The following is an 11,409-nucleotide window of genomic DNA, read 5'->3' on the forward strand; positions in this document are numbered from 1 at the left end:
GCTAACAGTAGAACTAAAGATGGTAAAAAAAAATCTACTTTTACTTCCTCATCTATCAGGGATACTATAGTAGTTTTATTGCTATTGAAGTACATTAAGGAAACACTCTAAAAGGGTAGTAAAGCACCCAACTGGTTCCATTGCATGAATAGTGAAGTAGGCAGTGGTCCACTGAAAGAAATACCTTATAATTTTAAAATATCTCTTTGCTGACATCTTCATTACTGGTGTCCTCTTTTACGGAACTACCAATTACCATTCACCTATTCTGAGGTCCCTGTTGACTGGGTCCACACAAATAGGGCGAATGTATTCTGGAAGTCAAATGCTAAAAGAGCAAATGGATAAGCAGCCCAAATCATGGTGATTAGTTGGGGTGTTGATTGATTTGATTTTACCTCACCCAATAGGTTTGACATTCAATAGGCTCTTTCATTCCACAAAGTTATTGTTATTTCATGAAATTTTCTTATATTATATTTAAGTATTTCTTATCCATTTTCTTTTCCGCCCTTGTCTCTGGGTCTGTCTGTTTCTCTCTCCTATTGAGATGTATTATAAAACCACTCTAATCTCCTTATTTAGCATCATTCTTTTTCAATCTTCTGTGGCTTACCTTCAAATTTATCTTCCAGTGCTTCAAATTTTATTTCTTATAAAATTCCAAATACAGTGATACCTCAGAACTCATAGTTAATTAGTCCAAGAGGCACAATGATTACCAAAAATGATTAGAAACTGTTTTGGCTAGAAAGGGTAGCAAGTCACAGGGCAATCGCGACTGACAAATTCTAATTTGTATATCTAGTACTAAACAAACAACTGGTTCCAAGAAAACATTTTTGCCTCAAAATTTACTGAGTGTCAAATTAAACAAATTTCACATTATCAAGTATCAAGGTATGACTGCATTATTTCTTGTTTCCTAAATGTTGCTGTCTTCTTAATTTTCTATTTAGCTTTGTGTAGTAGATATAACTTCCTCCTATTTCAAGGATAATAATTATGCAAATTTTCTTCTGTCATCTCCATTATTTCGGTTTTAGCCCTCATTTTTGTTGACTTTGATCCTTTTCTTTCAGCTTATCTCAAATTCTTCATGAATTTTTGCTACTGATTTTAGACTGATATCTCAAAAGATGTATTATAAACTATATGTTCTGCTAGGACTTTTAGACCTTTGGGTCTTACCGTAGCTAAATAAGTAACAAAAATAATGACATCTTTGATGGACCCATTATTGTCAACAGCTATATAATTTGTTTCTTGGTGGTGCATAAAATTCTCTAAAATTAAATTCTCCTAGATAAAACAGACTTTCAAATTTGGGAGAGTCAGTAGGATCATGAAGGGATAGATACTTGAAACACCATCATTCTAGATAAACATTCCCCTCATATACGTGTTTATATGAAGGAGCTCATAATGAGATTAATTTGTTTGCTTGCCCAAGCTGTGATTTTTCTCAAATTACATCTCATTGGAAAAGTAAATAACCTCGATCCATGGTACCAAAAAAAAAAAAAAAAAAAAGGAAAAGTAAATGACTTATCTTCTGTCAGAATGAGAAGATGAATGTTTGCCCTACAAGGAATCAGGAGAATTTAAGAGGTAGGTCTTATTTCTTTTTTTTCTTACTTATAGTAAGACACATATCTTAATTTGTTCCTGCTACTATAACAAACTGAGTGATTTATCAATGATGAATATTTCTCACTACTCTAGAGACTGGGAATCCCAAGATCACAATGCCAGCAGATTTGGGGTCTAGTGATGGCCTGCTTCCTGGTTCATAAATTGATGTCTTTTTGCTGTGTCCTCACATGGTAAAAGACCAAACAGCAAAATGTACTCGAGTGCACTCTAATCCCATTTCTAAGAGTGGAGGAGTCATGACTTAATTCCTTTCTGAAAATATGTATATTTGGAAGTGACACATACATTAAAACCATAGTATAATGTGAAATTTACCACTTTAGCCATTTTGAAGTGCACAACTCAGTGTAATTTAGTACATTCACAATGGTATGAAAATGTCAAAAATATCGCTATTAGTTCCAGAATATGTTTACTGACCATAAAGAAAGTCCAAATAAATTAAGAAATCATTTTTATTGCCACCTTAATGCAACCACTAGAAACCAATAATCTGTTTTCTGTCTTTACAGATTTACCTATACTGGATATTTGACATAAATGGAATTGTACAATATGTAGCCTCATTTTTCAGGCTTCTCTCACCTAGCTTAATATTTTCATCGATGTTATAGCATATATCAGTACTACATTCACATTCACTTTTATGGCTATGTAATATTCCATTCTATGTATACACTACATTTCGATTATCTATTTCTACCTATAAGCTATTGTGAATAGTTGTTGTTATGAACATTTTTTTTTGTACTGGGAATCAAACTCAGGACCATGTGCTTGCCAGGCAGGCACGGTGCCACTGAGCTAAATCCCTGGCCCATTATGAACATTCTTGAACAGATTTTTATTGTAACACTTATTTTTCACTCTGTAGGTTATATACACTCAGGAGTAATATTGCTGGGTCATGGGCTAATTCTGTTTAACATTTTGAGGAATCAAGAAACTAGTTTTCCATAGTGGCTGCAGCATTTTATATTCCCATCAACAGTGTATGATGTTCTCAAAGTTTCCACCTCTTTGTGAAAAATTTCCTTTCTTTTTCTGAAAAAAATATTATTATAAAAATTCAAAATGGTGTAGGGCTGAGTAGCAGCTATTCAGCCCATGTGAGATTCAGAATCCAGATACTGGAAAATAACAACTTGAGGATAAAAGAGAGAGAGAAGTAGGTCCCAAGAAATCAGGAAGGAACTGACAGGCAAATTAAAAGGTTCAGAGAAGTTGAGGAGGCAGACCACAATGCAGAAAAGGGACTATGACAGCCTGGACTTTTCCCCCAACCTGACTCTGCTAAAGCAAGGAGAGCACTGGGGGTTTCAGGGGGTTTCGGGGAGAAATGGTGGTGGACTGGGCAGATAGGTGTTGGGATTTGCAGGAACACTGTCACTGAAGCTGAAGAAAGATCACAGCACAGGCATCTGCTATATCCCTGGACACTGTGGGGCTTTCATTATGTTCCATAAGTTTGGATCATTGTGCTTCCATTTGTTTGATTTTCAGAACATTTTTCCTCCCTGATTTCTTGTGCGATCCCTTGATTATTCAGTAATGTATTATTTATTTCCCATGTTTTATGAAACATTTATGTGGGTTTTTTGCTGTTGTTTTCCACCTTCATTCCACTTTGATTTGATAAAATGCAGGAGATTATTTCAATTCTTTGTCATTTATTTAGTCATACTTTATGGTCTAGAACTAATATATGATCTGTTTTGAAAAAAGCTTTGTGTGTTGCTTAGGAAAATGTATATTCCATTGTTGGTGGTTAAAACACTATTTAGATAACTATTAAGTCCATTTGTTCAGTGGTATGATTTACCCCGGTATCTCTTCGTTAATTTTCCTCAAATTTGTCACAGATACTGTCTTAGCTAATTTTATTGTTTTAGTTACTTTTCTCATTGCTGAGACAAAATACCTGACACCCAAAGTTAAAGAAGGAAAGGTTTATTTGGCTCACAGTTTGTAGAGGTTTCAGTCCATTGTCTGCTGGCTCCAAGGTAGGGTGGCAAGGTAGAGGGGCATTGCAGAGGAGAAATAGTCCACAGCAAGCAGATAAGTGAAAGCACACATCAGCCCTCTTTCTGTCCCTTATATTTTATGCAGGCTACCTGCCCTAGGGAGAGTGTAGCTCACATCCTTAATCCTATCCAAACTATGCCAAATCAATCAGTGGACTGAAAAAGTAATCACACATCCTTGATCCCAGCTCCACACACTCTAGATCCAGCCACTTCTGAAAAGCTCCTCCATGACTGCATGAGGATTTGGGTGGACATCTAGACACAAGTCATAACAGATTCCAAACCACAGATCCTGGAATCTTAGAGAACATCATGATCTGGATAAATATAAAAAAATCTACAAAGAATATATTTGAACTGAATGAAATAAAAAATTTAAAAATATTTAAAGAAACCAGAGAAAAGGAATGCCTTACCTATACAGAAGAGAAAAGGTGAGAACTATATCAAACTTTTCTTCAAAAGCCATGCAAGTTAAAAGAGAGTAGAATAAAATACTTACAGAGTTGATAAAATACTCACCAAGCTAGTATTGTGTATCCAGCAAAAATTATTCTTTAAAAGTGAAGGAAAAAAATGCTCAATTAAAACCAGAGAAGGCAAGAAAAAGAGTAGAAGTTAAGGATGCAACAAAGAATAATGGCAGCAAGCAGAAATAGTGAAATATATGACAGTTATTCTCTCAGCTATGTTAGTAATCATCTTAAATATCAATAATATAATGTGCTAATTGGAGGAGACTGTCAAAGTGAATAGAGAGGACATAACCACATGCTGTGTATGTACAAACATTTCACATATAAAGACACAGGTAGATTTAAAGTAAAGAATTGAAGAAATATGTATTAAACTAATACTAATTTAAAAAGCTGTAATCATGTACTAATAAAAGTAAAAAAAGTTGGGTTAGTTGTATTAATTTCAGGCAGAGCTGCCTTTAAAGCAGGGAGCATTATCTGTGATAAAATAGGAAATTACATAGTGATAAAAGGGTCAATTCCCCAACGCAAATAACTAAATATAGTGTGTATGTGTCCAACAACATAGTGTGAAAAATTCTGAGTTTAAACTGAAAGAATTCTAAGGAGAAACTGATAAAGCTACTATTATAGCTGGAAACTTCAACACCCCTTTATCAGTGACAGATTCAATAGACAAAAAATAGGAATAACGTAGTTGGTTTGACTAGAATGATCCATGTATCACATTTAATTGATATCTTTGGAACATTTCATGCAAAAAACATGCTTCTGAAGTATAAACTGAACATTTATTAAACATACCTTAACAAATTTAAAATAATAGAGCTCATATAATGTCTACTTTCTGACGACAATGGGATTAAAATATAAATAAATGAATGAATAAATAAATAATAAAAAATAGGTAGAAATCCCACACACAGTTGTAAAATAAACAGACCAGTTCCAACTGACAAATGGGTTAGTCTCAAGAGATACTAAAATATTTGCAACTATGTTAAAAAATACAACTTATGAAACTCTGGGATACAGTGAAGGCAGTGCTTAGCAAGAAATTTATGGCATTGAATGCTCATGTTAGAAAATAAGAAAGATCTAAAATAATTAATGTAAACTTCCTTCTTAGTAAACTAGACAAAGAATAACAATTCACACCCCAAATAAAGAAAATAGTAGATAAATAAAAATGAAATCAAAGGCTTACTAAAAAGATATCTATAAAATTGATAAATCTCTAGTCAGGTTAGCGAAAAAAAAAGAGAGAAGCTGAGAATTTCTAATATCAAAAGTGAATAGGGACTATCACTACAGAATTGTATGGGCATAATTAAGAACATTCTGAACAATTCTGCACCCATAAATTTGATACCCATAAATGAACCTATTCTTTGAAAGGTATAATTCATCAAAGTCTCACAAAAGAAATATGCAATCAAAATAGGCTGATATGTATTATAAATATTGAACCAATAATTTAAAATCCTCCACAACAGAAAACAGGTGACCCAGATGATTTCATTTGTAAATTATACCAAAAATTAAAAGGAAAAAATCATGTTAATTTCTTAAAGATTTTTCCTGAAAATAGAGAGGAAATACTTTCTTGTTTTATGAATTTATGATTACCCTAATATCAAAGTGAAATTATTAGAATAAAAAATCTATAAATTGATCTTACATGAGTTTACGTGTAAAATTCCTCAGCAAAATATTAGCAAGTCAAATCCAAGGGGTTTAAAATGAATTATACAGCATAAGGATGTGAGAATTAGTTTTGGTGTGCAAAGTTGGATCAATATTTGAAAATCAATGTAATCCATCATATTAAAAAGTAAATAAATATCACATCAATCATATCAATAGATGCCTAAAGTGTTTGACAAAATCCATCACTGTTTATAATAAAAAACTCAGACAACTTAAGACAGAAATTATTTTTTATCAATGATAAAGATCATTTGCAAAAAATTATGATTAACATGATAGTTAATGGTGAAAAAATAGATTCTTTATCAGTAAAATTAAGAACAATGCTGGTATGTCCACTATCATTAGTGTGTCCACTATTGCTTAAAATGATTACCCAATTATATCAAGATATTAAGATATAAGGTTAATTTATAAAATTAATGCTTGTTTAAACATCAAATCAGGTGACATTTAAAATTTATAAACACAGTTCCACTTACAGTACCAAAATAGGAAAAATGCTTACATATAAATCCAACAATGTTTATGATTTTTATGAGGAAAACTGATAAATGTCTGGTGAAAGAAATCAAAGGAAATGTAATGCAGAGATATTCTGTGTAAGAAGAGTTAATAGTGCCAAGATGTCAGTTCTTCCCAATTTGATCTATAGATTCAATGTGGTCCGAATCATAATCACAGCATGTGATTTAAATTTTTATTATGGCAAAAAATCACAAAATTTACAATCTCAATTATTTTTTATTTTTATTAGTATATTTTGCAGTACATAATGTTAACATTCTTTGTGTGGAATTGATATACATAAGATATCTTAATTCCTTTTTTAATACCTTTTGCTCCTCTCTTCCCCCCCTTCCATTTCTTGACCTCTTTCCCATCTGAGAAAGATCTATCTCCCTACTCCTTGTTATCTACTTTTTATTTTGTCCTTTATTTATAATTTGGATTTCTCATATAAGTGTAGAGATCAGTAGTATCAAATATATCAATGTTATTGTTAAACAGATCTTCAGAACCTTTTCATCTTACTAAACTGAATCACATACCTATTATACAATGACCCCCTTTGCCTCCTCCATTCTCTGATAATCACCATTTGACTTTCTCTATTAATAAATTGGAATATTTTGCATACTTCATAGAATTATAATCAGATAGTACTTATCTTTTTGTGGTTGATTTATTTCACTTAGCACAATGTCATCAAAGCTCATTTATGTCATAGAATGTAATCAGGTTTCCTTTTATTCTTTTCCTTCTTTTTAAGGTTGCATAATATATATATATATATATGCCACATTTTTGCTTTTTATTCATCTATCAATGAATTTTTATTTTTATTTTTTGGTACTGAGGATTGAACTTGGGACCTTGCACTTGCAAGGCAGGCGGTGGAACCACTGAGCTAAATCCCCAGCCCTCAATGGATATTTTGATCACTTCCATGTTTTGTATATTCCACCAAGTTATTTTGTAATTATCAAGGACTTTCTTTTTTTAAAAAAAAAAGTAGTTACAGAAAAACTGTACAAACCTATGTGGTATCTTATAATGTTTTGATATATGTATACATTGTATAATGTTCAAATCAGACTAATCATGCCTATCTCTTCAAACACTTATCTTTTCTTTGTGGGTAAAACATTCAAAATTCTCTCTTGGAGTTTTTTCTTGACATATACAGTAAATTGTTGTTATCTGTCATCTCCTGGGTAATAACAGACCAAAACTTATTTTTCCTATATAACAATAATTTAGTATTCTTACCTACCCTTTCTACATTTTTCTTTCACTATCTCCCCAGCCTCTGGTAACCACTACCCTACTCTCAATTCCTATGGCACCAATTCTTTTGGATCCAGTGTTTTAATGTGCAGGCAGTACTTGTCTTTCTGTTCTTGCCTTATTTTATTTGACACAATGACCTCCAGGTTCATCAATCTCATGGCAAATGAAATAATTTTATGCTATTATGGCTAAACTCGATTCCATTGTGTACATGTACTGTATTTTCTGTATTATTCAATCAGTTGATACTTAGGTTGTTTCCATTCTCTGATTTTGTGCACACTGCTGCAATAAATAAGACTGTAGAAGTATCTTTGATACATTGGTTTTCTTACCTTTTGGGGGGGTGGGGTACCTGGGATCGAACTCAGGACCTTGCTCTTGCAAGGTAGGCACAGTGCCACTGAGCTAAATCCCTGGCTTTTGGTTTTATTTTCTTCACATACATACCAAGTAGTGGAATTACAGGATAATATAGTAGTTCTATTTTTTCAAGAACTTCATTTTAAAGTTTATATAGAAAGGCAGAAGACCCAGAATATCCAACACAATAGTGAAGGCGGTGAACAAAGATTAACATCATTAACCTGGAAACTCAACTTAGAATACCGATTACCAGAGTAATCAAGAAATTATGGTATTATCCAAAAAATGGATAAATAGTTCAGTTGAACAGAATAGAGAGCGCAAACAAAGACCCATAAAAATCTAGTTAATTTAAATTTGACAAAGTTGCAAAGGCAATTCAATAGAAAATGCATAGTATTTTCAACAAATAATACATGAATATGCAGAAAGAAACGGATCTAAACAAAGACATTATACCTCTAACAAAAACCAACTCAACATGGATCATGGAACAAAATATGAAATAGAAAACTATAAAACTGCTAGAAAATAACATAGGAGAAAATCCAAGTGACTTTGGGTTTAGCAATTATTTTTTCAGATATAATACAAAAATATGGCTCATGAAAGAAAAATTTGACAAATTAAACCTCATTAAGTATGAAATGATCCATAGTGGTACAACAATGTGAATGCATATGATATCACTGAACTGTACACCTAAAATAGTAAATTGTGTTATGGATATTTTACTAGAATGGAAAAAATCATTTTCTCTATATTTTAAACTATTACATAACTATTATAGTTGATGGGTCAATCTGAGAATCTCCAAAGAAAGATAATATTAAAGTCAGAAGAAAAAGAAAATGTAAGATACCAAAATTTAATTTGTAATTAAGGTATTTCCTTTTAATTTTCTAGTTCCTGTATACAGTTTGCTTTTTGACATTTTAGTCATGCCCTAGTGCCCACTGACTATAGTTTGGAAATAAAGACTTTAAGAGCAAAACAAATTTTAAAACTTTTGTTTTGCAAAAGGCACTAAGAGAATGAAAAACAAGCCACATTCATGTAGAAAAACCTTTGCATAACACATATTTAATAAAGGACTTGTATCCAAAATATCACATGAATTGTTAAAAATCAATAAGTAAACAAAAAATTTCACTAAAAAATTGCCAAAAGATCTAAATAAACACCTAATCAAAGAAATTACACTGCTGTTAAATAAGTACATGTTAATATGTTCATCATCATTAGTCATTAAAAGGATGCCAATTAAAATTATAATGAGATATACATCTATCAAAATGGCTAAATTGCAAAACACTGACAACACCAAATGCTCATGAGAATGTGGGCCAGCCTAAACTCTGATTCATTTCTTATGGAATGCAAAATAATACAGCCAAGCTTTGGAAGGCAACTTGGAATTTTCTCACAATATAAAATTTATTCTTGTCATATGATTCAGCAATTCTGTTTCTTTCTATTTTCTCAAATGATTTTTAAAAATTACATATGAATGTTTATAGCAGCTATATACATAATTGCCAAAACTCATGAGTAATTAACAGATCCTTTGGTACGTGAATAGATGAACAATCCCTAGTATAGCTACACAATGGTACATTCATCAAAAAAATTAACTACCAAGTCAAGAGAAGACCTGAAGGAACCCTAAATGTCTATTGCTAAATGAAATAGGCCAATCTGAAAAAGACACATATTGGACAATTTTAACTATATTACATTCTGAGAAATACAAAACTATGCATATAGCAAAAGGATCGATGGCTGCCAGATGTTTTAATTACTTTTTCATCAATGGGGAAAAATACCCGATAATCACAACTTAAAGGAGGAAAGGTTTGTTTTGGCCCACAGTTTCAGTGTGTTTAGATCATGGTTGACAGACTCCAAGGAGAAACAGATGGTAGGGCCTGGTGAAAGAAAGCTACTCATAAAATTGGTGGACAACAATTTTTTCCCAGCGCCATTTTCTTTCTGCCGCTGCCAGTGACAACGTTGAGCTAGGAATCAAAACCAAGACCTTGAACACGCTCAGGACGTTCTCCACTGACCTGAGAGCAATGAAATAGAACAGTAGCTACAATCAACTCCAATCCTATCAAGCCTTCATGATGTTTCCATTGGCCAAATGGGCCCTGCTTAATGGTGGCAAAAGGCAAACCATTCAACCTATTGAAGCAAGACAAAACTATATGAAACACTCACCAAATTTTCACGACAAATATGGCAACACTGTGTTAGCCAGTCGAGCCATTTTCTGTGTTGTTACATGAGGGTTTTTAACTACACAGATGGGGATAGTATGGAACCCATCTCTTGTAGGCTGAGTCGCCCCCAAAAAGTGGAAAAGTAAGTAATTATCACTATTGCTATAGTACAGAATTGTTTCAAACCCAACTTGTTATGTACACACTCTACTGCTCATTTAAAACTAGCACAACTTGGGCCGGGGATTTAGCTCAGTGGTTTCGCCGCCTGCTGTGCAAGTTCAAGGACCCGAGTTCGATCCCCAGTACCAAAAATAAATAAATACATACATACATACATACATACATACATAAATTTTGGGCCGGGGATTTAGCTCAGTGGTTTCTCTGCCTGCTGCTCAAGCGCAAGGACCCGAGTTCGATCCTCGGTACAAAAAAAAAAAAAATAGCACAACTGAAGAAATAAAATATATTTGAAATTTAAGAAAAAGAAAGCTAATCATGTCATGGTAGCTAAGAAACAGACAGATGGGAGGAGCTGGAAAAGAAGATATACCTTTCCATGTCATGGCCCAAGAGACCAGTCCCTTTCCACCAGACCCCACATCCTAACAGCACATTTAACTCTTAAAATTATTAATGGATTAATTCACTGATAAGTATCATGCACCATGATCCAGTCATCTTCCACACACATGAGCTATTTGGGAAAAATTTTAGATCTAAACTATAACATCAGGGTTGGGATGAGTAGAGGGGATGAACGAATAGAGCACAGGTGATATTTAAGGGGCCAGTAAACAACTTTGCATGATACCATAATAGTGAAAACACATCACTAAAAATTGTTCAAATTGTCAAATTTCATAGAATTTATAAAGTAAGAGTGAAACTAACTTTAACTGTGGATTTAATTAATAATAATGTATCTGGCCGGGGATTTAGCTCAGTGGTCCGCCACATGCTTTGCAAGTGCAAGGACCAGAGTTTGATCCCTGGTACCCCTGCCAAAAAAAATAATACTAATGTATCAATACTGGCTCATCAATTTTAACAGTGTACCACAGAATTGAATGATAACAATAAGGGAAACTGAGGGAGATGTGCATTTATGGGAACTTTATTTACTGATCAATTTTATGTAAACTTAAA

The 11,409-nt window shown here is 33.0% G+C and overlaps 1 pseudogene; it reads left to right on the forward strand.

The window, feature by feature from the left end:
- The first annotated feature begins 10,161 nt into the window (after positions 1-10,161).
- On the forward strand, positions 10,162-10,407 carry LOC147824348 (cytochrome c oxidase subunit 7B2, mitochondrial-like; annotated as a pseudogene).
- The last annotated feature ends 1,002 nt before the right edge of the window (positions 10,408-11,409 follow it).

This window comes from Heterocephalus glaber, unplaced genomic scaffold (genome assembly GCF_053883595.1).
Source record: "Heterocephalus glaber isolate CG9 unplaced genomic scaffold, H.glaber_assembly_v1.0 deba00001547, whole genome shotgun sequence".
NCBI lineage: Eukaryota > Metazoa > Chordata > Mammalia > Rodentia > Bathyergidae > Heterocephalus > Heterocephalus glaber.